Source organism: Mobula hypostoma, chromosome 5 (genome assembly GCF_963921235.1).
Source record: "Mobula hypostoma chromosome 5, sMobHyp1.1, whole genome shotgun sequence".
NCBI classification, from domain to species: Eukaryota; Metazoa; Chordata; class Chondrichthyes; order Myliobatiformes; family Myliobatidae; genus Mobula; species Mobula hypostoma.
This window is the reverse complement of record NC_086101.1, coordinates 91,684,635-91,697,025: the sequence shown is the minus strand read 5'-3', so window position 1 is coordinate 91,697,025 and position 12,391 is coordinate 91,684,635.

Below are 12,391 nucleotides of genomic sequence, written 5' to 3'. Positions count from 1 at the left end.
TAATGGGTAGTGGGAGCTTTTCCCCATTACCACCCCCGGCTATAACAACCTTAAGGAACCCAGTTGTAAAGAAGCTAAAAGAGGTGTATGAAGTGAGCTTGTGCCAGTGAAAACAATGGTTTGTGAATGTGTATTCACAGGACGCCATAAATAATGTCATAATTTCCACTTGTTAGGACTCTACTTCCATATTTTCAAGACATGAAAAGCCATCTTGAAGCCACGTATAAGTCTTTGTTGGTTATCTTTCATTGGACAGCTCATGTCACCCAGACTTCCAATCCTTACTTTGCATTCAATCAAGAAATCTGCTGTCAGGCAACTTGTGGAGACCAAAGCTGAATGAACTTCAGTCTGAAATTTGTAACTCAGTCCTTCGAATGGACTGGCCAACGTATTACCAGCATCAAGGACACGTGCAGAGAAGTACCGAATAAAGGCCAGCCACACCGTGAAGTATCCTACCCACCCTGATTATGGACAGTTTATCCTACTCCAATCAGGGAGGAGGCTATGTAACATCCATGCCAGGACCACTAGACTGAAAAACCTACATTCTTCAAGCAGTAAGGCTGGTCAACACATCCACCCCCCTCCACAGCCCCCATCACTAGTATTTCATCAGTTTCTGTCAGCGTCACCTTATGTACAGACACTCCTGTGCTTAGCGTCACATTATGGACGTACAATTAATCTCTCAATGTAAGCTATCTTATGTATTTAACTTTATTGTGATTTTTTAAAATCTTACCATGTTATTTTTTTTGTGCTGCATCAGACCCAGAGTAACAATTATTTCATTCTCCTTTATAGTTGTGTACTGGAAATGAGATCAAACAGTTTTGAATGTTGAATTTTGTATTGCACGTTAAATAAATCCCAAGGTCATTACATCAGTAAGTACAAATAGTAACAGCAAATTATTAAACTTGCAAATCAATATAGTAAATTTCTTCTGTAAATTGCTGATAACATTGGCAAAATTAATAGTCCATAACTTTGTTGGATGTGTATAAATTAATATTTAATCTGTTACAATGTAATCATTATGAAATAAATTCACAAAGGAAGATAATGAGATAATTGATCAAACAGGAGAGAATGCTTAATTATTGCATTAAGTACAGCATAGTTTCTGAGCATTGTAGAATAGCCTCCTACTACACCATTGTCCTTTTAGCCGTGAATGACGTTGTTTCTGAAATGTAGTGAAGATTATCTTAAGGTTGTGGCATGTAGCCCATTATATGTACCGTATATATGATGTGATTGGTAAAGAGCCCAACCACATCAGCATTCTAACAACAGAATGAACAGTGGTGCATCTGACATGGAATATATATGAAAATATTTAATGACATAGAGCTGGTATAGGCCAGACGATATCAGCAGCAGGAGGCCAGTAAATGGAGAGATTCCAGCTGTGAGTTATGTATTTGACAGCCTCCTGGTGTACAGCTGTATTGGCAATTACCAACTGTTCTCATTTTCAGTTTAATTCCCAAAGTTTTCCTTCTATTTGCAATGAAATCATTTTAAATCAACAGAGAACTCACATAATACAGAGCAGGAGAATCAGAATCAGGTTTAATATCACCGGCAGATGTGGTGAAATTTGTTAACTTTGCAGCAGCAGTTCAATGCAATACGTGATGAATATAGAAAACAACTGAACTACATTAAGTATATATACGTATGTTAAATAGTTAGATTAAAATAAGCAGAAATTAAAAAAGTAATGAGTTTGCATTCATGGATTCAATATCCATTTAGGAATCAGATGGCAGAGGGGAAGAAGCTGTTCCTGAATTGCTGAGTGTGTGCCTTCAGGCTTCTGTACCTCCTTCCTGATGGTAACAATGAGAAGAGGGCATATCCTGTGTGGGCAATGATTTGCTTTCAATCTCCAAGCTAGATTTGTAAAATAGTGCCTGTTGTCTTACTATAAAACATGCCAGTGGTAATTATCTCCATTCTCAGATAACTTTTGTATTTTTATGACATAACAACTGAAGCTGAGGTAAATCAGCTGCACCACTCCCTCATGTGCTTAATCGACTGTTCAGTTTGCATTGAGATTTTCTATTACAAGTCCTGCTGTTGCCTAATTTTAGCCTGTGCTGTGAGAGAACTGGCAATAACTGATCTCACAGATTTTGGGATTATAAATTGAGAACTGCAACTCTTACTGGAAAGTATACAATTGCTTGTCTGTGAATGGAAGTGAATTAATGTCATCAGAAGACTGGATTCTGCTTGGCTCTATAGCAATGATTGAAATTCTTTATGACATTCACAATAGGCTTCTTCAGAAAATGTTTAACAGAAGAAATACATCAGAACTAATGAAATGGAAACAAGTCATATTCATTCCCCTGTGACCAAATGACCTACTCCAATTTGTCTGTTCTCTCATAATAGTTACTTAAACAGATGCTGGAAATCCAAAGCAACACACACACACAATGCTGGAGGAACTCAGCAGGTCAGGCAGCATCTATGGAAATTAATAAACAGTCGACATTTTGGGCTGAGACCCATCTTCAGGACTGAGCAGGGAGGGGGAGATTGCTAGAGGAAAAGGACAGGGGGAGGGGGAAGGATGCTAACTGGAAAGTGATAGGTGAAGCCAGGTGGGTGGGAAAGGCCAAGGCCAAGGAATCTGATAGGAGAGGAGAGTGGACCATTGGAGAAAGGGAAGGAGGAGGGGACCCAGGGAGTAGTGATAGGCAGGTGAGAAGAGGTAAAAGGTCAGAGTGGGGAATAGAGAAAGAGGGGATTGGGGGTGGAGAATTTTTTTTCTATCAGAAGGAGAAATTGATATTCATGCCATCAGGTAGGAGGCTACCCAGACAGAATATAAGGTGTTGTTCCTCCACCCTGAGGGTGGCCTCACCTACCCTTATGCCACATCCCCTGATTCCTTTTGATGGCAAAAGTTGAAGACTTGAATATGCTCCACAATTGAACATCCATATTCTTCTGGACAGAGAATGCTAAAGGGTCACACCTTATTCACATCCACTTTCAAAGTGCCTGACTCCTCACCCTGAGGTAATGCCTTCTACTTATGCGCATATGAAATGTGGAGGAATTGTACAGCTTACCTACTTCTGCAGATGACCAACAGGGCAGCCTATGAATGGCCGAATTCTATGTCTTATGGTCTTATGATAAATTATTCTTTATGCTGAAAAACACTGGGTCACCACCATGAAGGTTTGTCACTGCATGGTCCGTTTGAGCTGTAATCACGTTTCCTAAATACCAATGACAGGTTTAATCTGCATTTCTCCACTCATGCAACAGGAACCTGGTTCACTCTACAAACATTATCATTCAGATTTATCGAGTTTAAGGTACTTTTAATGTCCTCACTGGGAAACCACAGTCAGCACGAATCGCAAATAAACTGTTTTTTTCTCGACAATCAACACAGGCGCACCTCAAGTATGACTGCTTAACTGTCATGTTTCTGAACGATCCACAAACCTGTGAACACCACCTCTCCATTTTGCTCTCTTTTTGCACAATTTCTTTATTTACTGTTACATTTTGTATTGTAACCTATAGTAATGTTTATGTATGGCACTGTACAGCTGCCGCGAACAACACATTCCACCGCCTGGTTCAGCGATGAAGCCTGATTCTGATTTAATTTAATGTCAAAGTCATCATTTTACACTAAAGTACTGGTGTTCCAATGTAATAGCATAAAATAATGCTGTTTTAAATTTAAATCCTGAATTAACTGTCTTCAATGACTATTTGAAACTTAGATGATTTGGTGGGAATTTGAATGGAAGTAGTGATGTAGGAATATAACATTTACAATTGCTCTTAGCACAATATGAGTTACGTCACCAATGTTTTAATATTGATTCTTTACCATTCTCCCGTCCTCCCTGATGACAAACATTATCTCATTGCATTGGATGAGCATGGCTTCACATTGCCAACTGTCCTTCATTATTTATCTGTGAACCTTGTCATGAATTATAGCTGCTTGTATCAACTCTTTAAGGCAGTTTAGATTATGAGAACACTCAGTCCTCGTTTATTGTCATTTAGAAATGCATGCATGCATTAAGAAATGATACACAGAGTGATATCACAGAAAAACAGGACAAACCAAAGACTGGCACTGACAGAACCACATAATTATAACATATAGTTACAGCAGTGCAAAGCAATACCATAATTTGATAAAGAACAGACCATGGGCACAGTAAAAATAGTCTCAAAGTCCCGATCTGCTCCCGAGTCCCCGATAGCAGGTGGCAAAAGGGAGAAACTTCCTGCCATAAACCTCCAGGCACCGACAACTGCCGATGCATTGGAAGCACCCGACCACAGCCGACTCTGAGTCCGTCCCAAAACTTCGAGCCTCCGACCAGCCCCTCCGATACAGCCCCCTGAGTGCCATCCTCTGCAGAACGCCTTCGACCTCACCCCGGCTGCCAAAACAAGCAAAGCCGAGGATTCGGGGCCTTCTCCTCCAGAGATTCCGGACCACAGAGTAGCAGCAGCAGCAAAGTGGGCATGTCAGAAGTTTCTCCAGACGTTCCTCTGTACTCTCACATCTGTCTCCATCAAATCAGAATTGTGCACGGTACACTACTTTACAGATTACAGATATCATTTACCAGAGTGGCCGCGCGCGCTGCATCAGGCCGCCATCTTCTCCTCCTCCTCCAGTTAATGCCAAACCTGAGCTCATCCAGAATCCATAGCAGTTTTCTATTAATGGACATCTCCAAATAGCAATTATTTAGAATGGGTATGTTAGGAGTTTATTTTATCCTTCCTTAGTTGACAATAACTAAGATAAATGCAGCAATCTAGCTCAGGACAGCCATCTTATCGCCAACTGGGGAGTTTGCAATTCAACACGCTCCTTTGTAGCCTCCATATTTCTACCCCCAAGATCACTGAAAGTACTCCTGTTTTCCTACTTTGACCTTATGGTATTTGAAGATCACCCATGTCTTGACTGACCCAATACTGGCTTCTGTTTAAGCCAGTTCTTTGATATAAAAATTCCTACACTTGTTTACCAATCGCTGCATGACCTTTCCCCTCTGTGTTCTTCTGCTTTCTCTCAGCCCTGAATTTCTGAGGTACCTACGTTTCTCCAAGTTGGTCTCTTGAGCAGCCATTGATTTCAGTTGCTCCGCTATCAGTGGCTGTACCTTCAGAGGGCAAAGTCTTATGTTTACAATTCTCTCCCTTAAGTACTCCACTATTTTACTCTCTGAAGGTGTTCCTTGCAATCTAATGTTTTTAATAAATTCTTAGCCTTATATTCTCGTATACCTTCTTGTGATTTATTCCTACTTGTATAACAGCAAACTAGGACCATGAGGCATTGTATCCTGGCATCATGGGATATATTTTCACCACATTGATAGCTCTATATAAATAGAAGAAGTCTCTATTATTGGAATTGATTCCCAAATATGAATGATTGATTGCCTTGTAGATAATCTTCATAAGTCATAAAGAGGGTACTGTAATACCTTTTTTGTGGTATTTCTCCTAAATATTATTCAGTATAAGGTATTATAATATCCCATTCCTTTCTTATATAGGGCATTTGGACTGTGGTCTACGTAATCACATTTAGTTTGCCAAAGAAAATTTATGACAGTAGCACACAAGATCCATAAACTACAGGCAGCATAACGTCCATTACTTTTAACTTCTGATAGTCAATAGAGTTTGAAGAACAAGCAAAGTAAAAGCTTTGGAGGTAATGTCATTATGAGATATGTGAACATAGCAGCATTAAATCGTACTTCCTCACAACATGAAGATGAACAAACAAAGTGTCATAACCAGCATCACCAAAAGGAGATTCTCTGGTTATTTATCAGACTCCCGTGAGAAAATACAGTATCAGTGGTTATGCTTCAAATCAATCTTATTGGCAGTAAAGGACTATGGAATATCCTTAGACCATGAAAGTCATTGTACAGATACAATTTTCTTCAATGTATTGTAAATGGATGCACAATTGGTGTTCAAAGCAGTGACACAATTTTCTGGTTCCAGTACTGATATTGTTGCTCTATCACTGAGGTGTAGTTAATCCCATTGTAGGATTCACCAGGAGGTATGGGAGGGGGCCACACTACTTACTTCTCCACTTTCAGCTTTATAGGACTGTATTCGGTGATGTCTCTGAGAGTTTGCAAACTGGCCCAAAGAAGGAAGGTCATTCACAATTAGCATTAAAAGCCAAAGCTTTATTTCTAAAGCTGCATGCCATTCAACTTGTTATCTACTTTCACTTTGGACTCTTTTCTGAAGAAATAACTACTACTTGACTTCACATTTTATTTTGATCTCAAATTTTATTTCCATTGGAAATGGTGTTGGAATTGTCTTATAATTGTGACATGTCCCGAGATGCAGTGAAAAACATCTTGCATACTGTTAACAGATAACACAGGACGTTGAGGTAGTACGAAGTAAAACAATAACAGAATGAAGTGTAATAGCTACAAAGAAAGTGCAGTTCAGATGGAAAATAAAGTTAAAGGTCATCACAAGGTAGATTGTGAGGTCAAGAGTCCTTATCGCACCAGGGAACTATTCAATAATATATAACAGTGGGGAAGAAGCTGCCCTTGAATCTGGTGGTATATGTCTTCAGGCTTTGATATCTTCTGCCCGATGGGAGAAGGGAGAAAATAGAATGCCCAGGGTGGGTGGGGTCTTGGATTATGCCAGCTACTTTACTGAGGCAACGAGAAGTATAGACAGAGACTCTGAAGGGGAGGTTGCTTTCAGTGATGTGCTGAGCTTTTGTGCACAACTCTCTGCAGTTTCTTACAGCTGTGGGCAGAGCATTTGCCATACCAAGCCATGATGCATCTGGAAAGGATGCTTTCTATGGTGTATCCCTAAAAATTGGCAAGTGTTAACGGGGACATGCCAGACTTCTTTAGCCTGCTGAGGAAGAAGAGGTTGAAGTGAGCTCTCTTAACATGAAAGCTTTATTAACAAGCAAGGAGGACTGACTATAAACATTTTGCCTCCGACATAACTTCAAAATTTGCAGATGGTGAGATGCTCAGCACGCAGTAAATGAGGCGGTGTCATAGTTCAGCAAAAACCTGAAGGATTTCCAATAGGAAAAGAAGTGACAATCATAAGACGTTGTTAGATGGCAAACAAACCAGGTGCACCATGAAAATATGCAGTTTAAAATGTGTAGCCTGAGAAACACAATCCAGAAAGCCAATTGTAATCTTACGCATTGAACGTCCAACATCACTATGGATCCCTTCAGAAACCTCTAGCTCTGCTAATTCTGAGCCTCCCATCCTTAAGTAACATTAGCCTATTAACATGGGTGCTGGATAAGTATGAATTGTTGGAGTCACGGAATCAAAGAGACAAAAGCGTGGAAATAGGTCTTTGTGCACCGAGTCAGCATCAGGTACCCATTTACACTAATCCAAAACTATTTCTCTCACATTCCTATTAAATCCACCCTCCCCCCTTGGATTCTAAGACCACAAGACATAGGATCAGAATTAGGACCTTTGACCATCGAGCGGTGTCATGGCTGACTTATTACCCTTCTCAATGCAATTCTCCTCTACATAAATTTTGATGTCCTTATTAACTATCAACATCCATTTTAAATATAGCCATTGATTTGGCCCCTCCACCTGCTCACAATTCTCTGAGTGCAGTCCAACCAAGGCATTATGAAGCCTCAGCATTACATCCTTGCTCTTATATTCTAGTTCTCTCGAAAGGAATGCTAACATTGCATTTGCCTTCCTTACCATTGACTCAACCTGCAAGTTAACTTTTCGGGAATCCTGCACAAGGACTCCCAAGTCCCTTTGCACATATGATTTCTGAATTTTCTACCCATTTAGAAAATAGTCTACACCTTAATTCCTTTTACCAAAGTGTGTGACATACGCTTCTCTACACTGCTATCACTCATCTACACACTATGGTCAATTTACAATTCACTTGTGATACAGGAATACTGAAATGATTGTGCAATGTTTTGCCTGTCAGACTTAAGTTAGATCACTTAACAATCTCACACAATTGAAGAATGCTCCTTACTTTTGCACATGTACCTCCTGCAATACTTGTTCACAACGTTCATTGTGACAAATGAAAAGATTCAAGAATCCCACAATTACTGAGAATGAAGTATTTTTTTGCAGATTTAAATATTTTATCAAACATTATTTATGGCAATTTTCCATAAATACCTGAAATATTATATCTGTATGTTTTAAAAACTGAAAGGCAATTTCATAGACACATAAACTGGGAGTCATTTAAACTACCATGTTTCTGTATAATTTTTATGAATCATCCAGTTACTTGCAAATTGCTGTTCTTTCTCAAAGGGCCATATCTACAAAAGCTCTACAATATTTTTCATTCCAAATACTCCTGTAATTCCACTTTGAGAATTGTTTCTAAATCAGGTTCCATCATTGTTTCAGCCAGTGCATTACAAATCTGAACAAGTTACTATGTAAATTTTATTTTGTTTTGTTCTTTCTCATGATCTTTTTTGATCATTCTTCAGGTCCTGCAGTTATTAACTCTTCTGGTGGTGGAAACAATTTCTTCTTGCTTACATTGTAAAACTCTGCCATGGACAATTCCAAGCCCAGCTTTGAAAGGAGGGGGCTCGGCATGGGGCCAGAAATCCCATCCTGTAAAAACCCAGAGCTATAAAAACGCCAACGGAAGCTCAAAAGATCTCATTGCTGGGGGTAGAGGAAGGATCTTCGAAGATGAGCACAGCTGGGGACAACTTGAAAGACAGGCACGGGATGAAGGAATCTGGTGAGCTGCTGTTGGTGGCCTAAATCCCAATAGGAGCGATTGGCTTAGATAATAAAGTGCATTGTAAAATATTTCAAGATGTTAACCCTCTATCAAACCTTTCCTGAACTTCCTCTGCCCTACGATGAATAACTTTGATTTTTCCACATAATTGAAGCGCTCCATCACTGGTCTTATTTTAGCAAGCCTCTGCAGTCTTCACACATTCTTGCGAACCTTTCTAAATTATGGTGCCCAGATTGGGGTTTAACAAGTGTAATCTGTGAAGGTTTAGCCTGACTGTCTTGTTATACTTGATGGGTCTATTTATATAATGGATCCACTTCTTTTCCCAGCCTTCTTCTCAAATGATTATGCTATCTTCAAAGGCATGCATACGTACATCCTATATCATACTATTTCTCCGCAGCCTCATTAAAACAATGTTACATTCCTCCAAGCGAAATTAATCTTTCACCATTACCCTTAGTTAGTTTACATTCAGCATATGGCTTCCCTTTGCTCAGCCTCTGTCTGTTTGAGGTATGCTACTGGCTTCTTCATTGCTGATGCTGTTCCCAAGCTTTCTGTCATCTGATTATAGGTTTTACAGAATATCCACCTCTAGAAAATTAATATATATTTAAATGAGCAATAGTACCAAAGATGTGAATTCTTCTGTGAAAAAAAGGCATTGTTCTCCTGTTTTCTGTCCTAAAGCCAGTTACGTACCCATGTAGCTAGTCGCACCGTATTAGTTTGCTATCTGGTCTATTGCTTAGTGCCTTTTCTAATGCTTTCTGCAAGTGCATGTTCTCTCTCTGTTCATCCAGCAATAAAATGTTGCATATTCTTAAATTTGGCTTTCAATATAATGTCATTTTTTTTGATAGTTGAATACTATACTTCAACCATTTCAAAGAGCTAGGATTATATATGCTGACATACTGGGAATTAGTGAAGAAAATTATTGTACATTTGGTTTTAAAACAGTCAAAATATTAATAAAATGTCAGGTAGTTCAAAGCTTGTGCTTTGGATAAATTTCTGTGTATGACAGTAAGCAGCTTGAAACTGATGTCAAAGTCATATGTTTAGCAGCCTCCATCTTCCCAAATTGTCATGGACCAGTTTAATGATAAATAAAGATTGGAGCATGAAAGTCTTGGACTTGTTTGTTCTATAATACAGGAGATAAATTAGTCACCAAACTCTGTGATTTTTACATTAGCTTGTGGTACATAGTATTAGTGACCTCTGTGGCAGTCTATTTATCAGCAAGTTATTGTGGCATTCCAGTTCACTAACTGCCGTACAAATCTTATAAAGAGCCCGGTTTATTCTCACAATGCTCATATATCATTTCATTGCAGCAGGGAGAAAAAAAATTCCTCATATCCTGCGTGAATAATTTACATCTCCAGCAGTTGAGTTTGCAACTTATTTATCTTCAGCTCATAACCTGAATTTTGTAATGGCAAGGTTACTTTCTCAGCTATAAAGAGAACAATATTCAATTACCAGTGGCTGAATTGTAAGGATTCACAATATGTAATCCTTGTTCATTGAATATTCTCTCCATTGCAGAATTACATATCTGAACTGACTTTCTCAGACTACAGTGCCTTGAAAACCTGTTCAGCCCTCACAAATATTTTCACATTTTACTCTTCATTTTCTAAATTTAAAATACATTTTAAGTCGGATTTCTTGAGCTAATCTACAAAACATTGTGCATCATGTCAAATCAAAAGAAAAATTCCAAAACCTAGGTGCCTTTTCACTGTCGTCAAGGCACCAGTTTGAAATCTGATGAAGTACATTCCACTGGTCTAGATGAATGCAACTCCAAAATCACTTAGGAAACCCAAACCATTTTAGGGTTGTATATGGTGACATATACTGTGACGATAAAGTCACTTTGAACTTTATCCAGTGAACTTAACTATCAGATTTAAACTCATATATATTTAGTGCTAGACAACTTGAACAGTCTCAAGTCAACAATTTCTTTCAAATTCATTGAACCAATTCTCCTTTAACTATTTAAGCAAATAATTTTTGGTGATATGTTTAATCTGTCATGCTTTTATAAGTTTTATTCCTTATATTTAAATACACACTGTAAATGTCTGTATTGAAATGTTACAAATGTTCGTGGAAAAGAGGAACATTTTAGGAAATAAGGAAGTAAATTGAAACGCGCAAGTTTTTATATGATATATCACCTACACCAATTTCTATTTACAACCTTGCAGTGTAAGAACAGTTAATTTAGTGTGGTAGAGAGGAAATTGGAAAAGAAATAGACATCCAAAATGTATGATGTTGAAAAGTGCAACTTGCCTCACATTAGTTGCACTTTTCTTGAGAAGTTGGTATTGATGAAGAGAAGGGCATTGTTAAGGAAGATACTTTAGAATGAAACACACATTATATTCAGTGGGACAGAATTAGGGACCTCAAGAAGTGCAGAAAATGTTGCTTTCTTGGTAAACAGAGATTTCTTAAGCAAGATGAAAGGTTTGCTGATTTGCTGAAAAGGCGTACCTTTTCCTAATCTAATCTGAAAATGTGAGATTATTCATGAGCATGAGTAACTGTAGTATTTGTTAAATTGGTACACTGCAGCCATTAGGCACTGGTCATGAGGAGAATGGACACGTAGTCTGATAGATGGGGTACCAATCTAGCGAGCTGCCTTTATCACAGATGGTTTGAGTTTTTTGACGATGGTGAAAAGGCTCATTAGACCCTCACTGAATTAGTCAGTTTATTGGTTGAATAAGGGAACTATTCAAAATCATCTTGCATTTCTTTAGACGGGAATTGGGAAGCAGGGGAATGCTTTGGCTGCTATATACCGACCAATATGATGAGATATTGGAAAATGCCACAGCCATTTTCCAAAAGCCCTCATGAGGGCCACCACTTAAGTAGAAAGAAACAAATCTTCTTACAGCATGGAAAGATAGATACCATTTGACATATTGACTCAATGCCAGCTGACAGAGAAATCTCACCACAAACAAATAAGTTTTCTTATAAACTTTTATCTCCATATTCCCATCAACTTGAAGCACAATCTGACCCTGGGGTGAGGTACAAAGAGAGATCATCAGTTTGAAATTTGTTGCTAGAAATTTTTTACAATGAAAAGTAGGATAATTTTAATCTTATCAGTTTATCCAAGGAAGAAAATCCCGTGTAGAATTTATAGTATTCAAGAAAATGTTATAGAACACTACAACACAGAAGCAGTCCCGTTTACCCATCCAGACTGTGCCAAACCATTAATCTAACCTGCACCTGGACCATAGCCCTCTATGCCCCTCTTATCCACGTGCCGATCTAAATTTCTCTCAACTGTTGAAATTGACCCCACTTCCATTCCTTGCACTGACAGCTCATTCCACACTCTCACCACCCTCTGAGTGAAGCAGTTCTCCCTCATGTTCCCTTTAAACATTTCTCCTTTCATCCTTAACCCATGACCTCGAGTTGTAAGCTCACCCAACCTCAGTGGAAAAAGCTTGCTTGCATTTGCCCTATTTACACACCTCATCATTTTTTA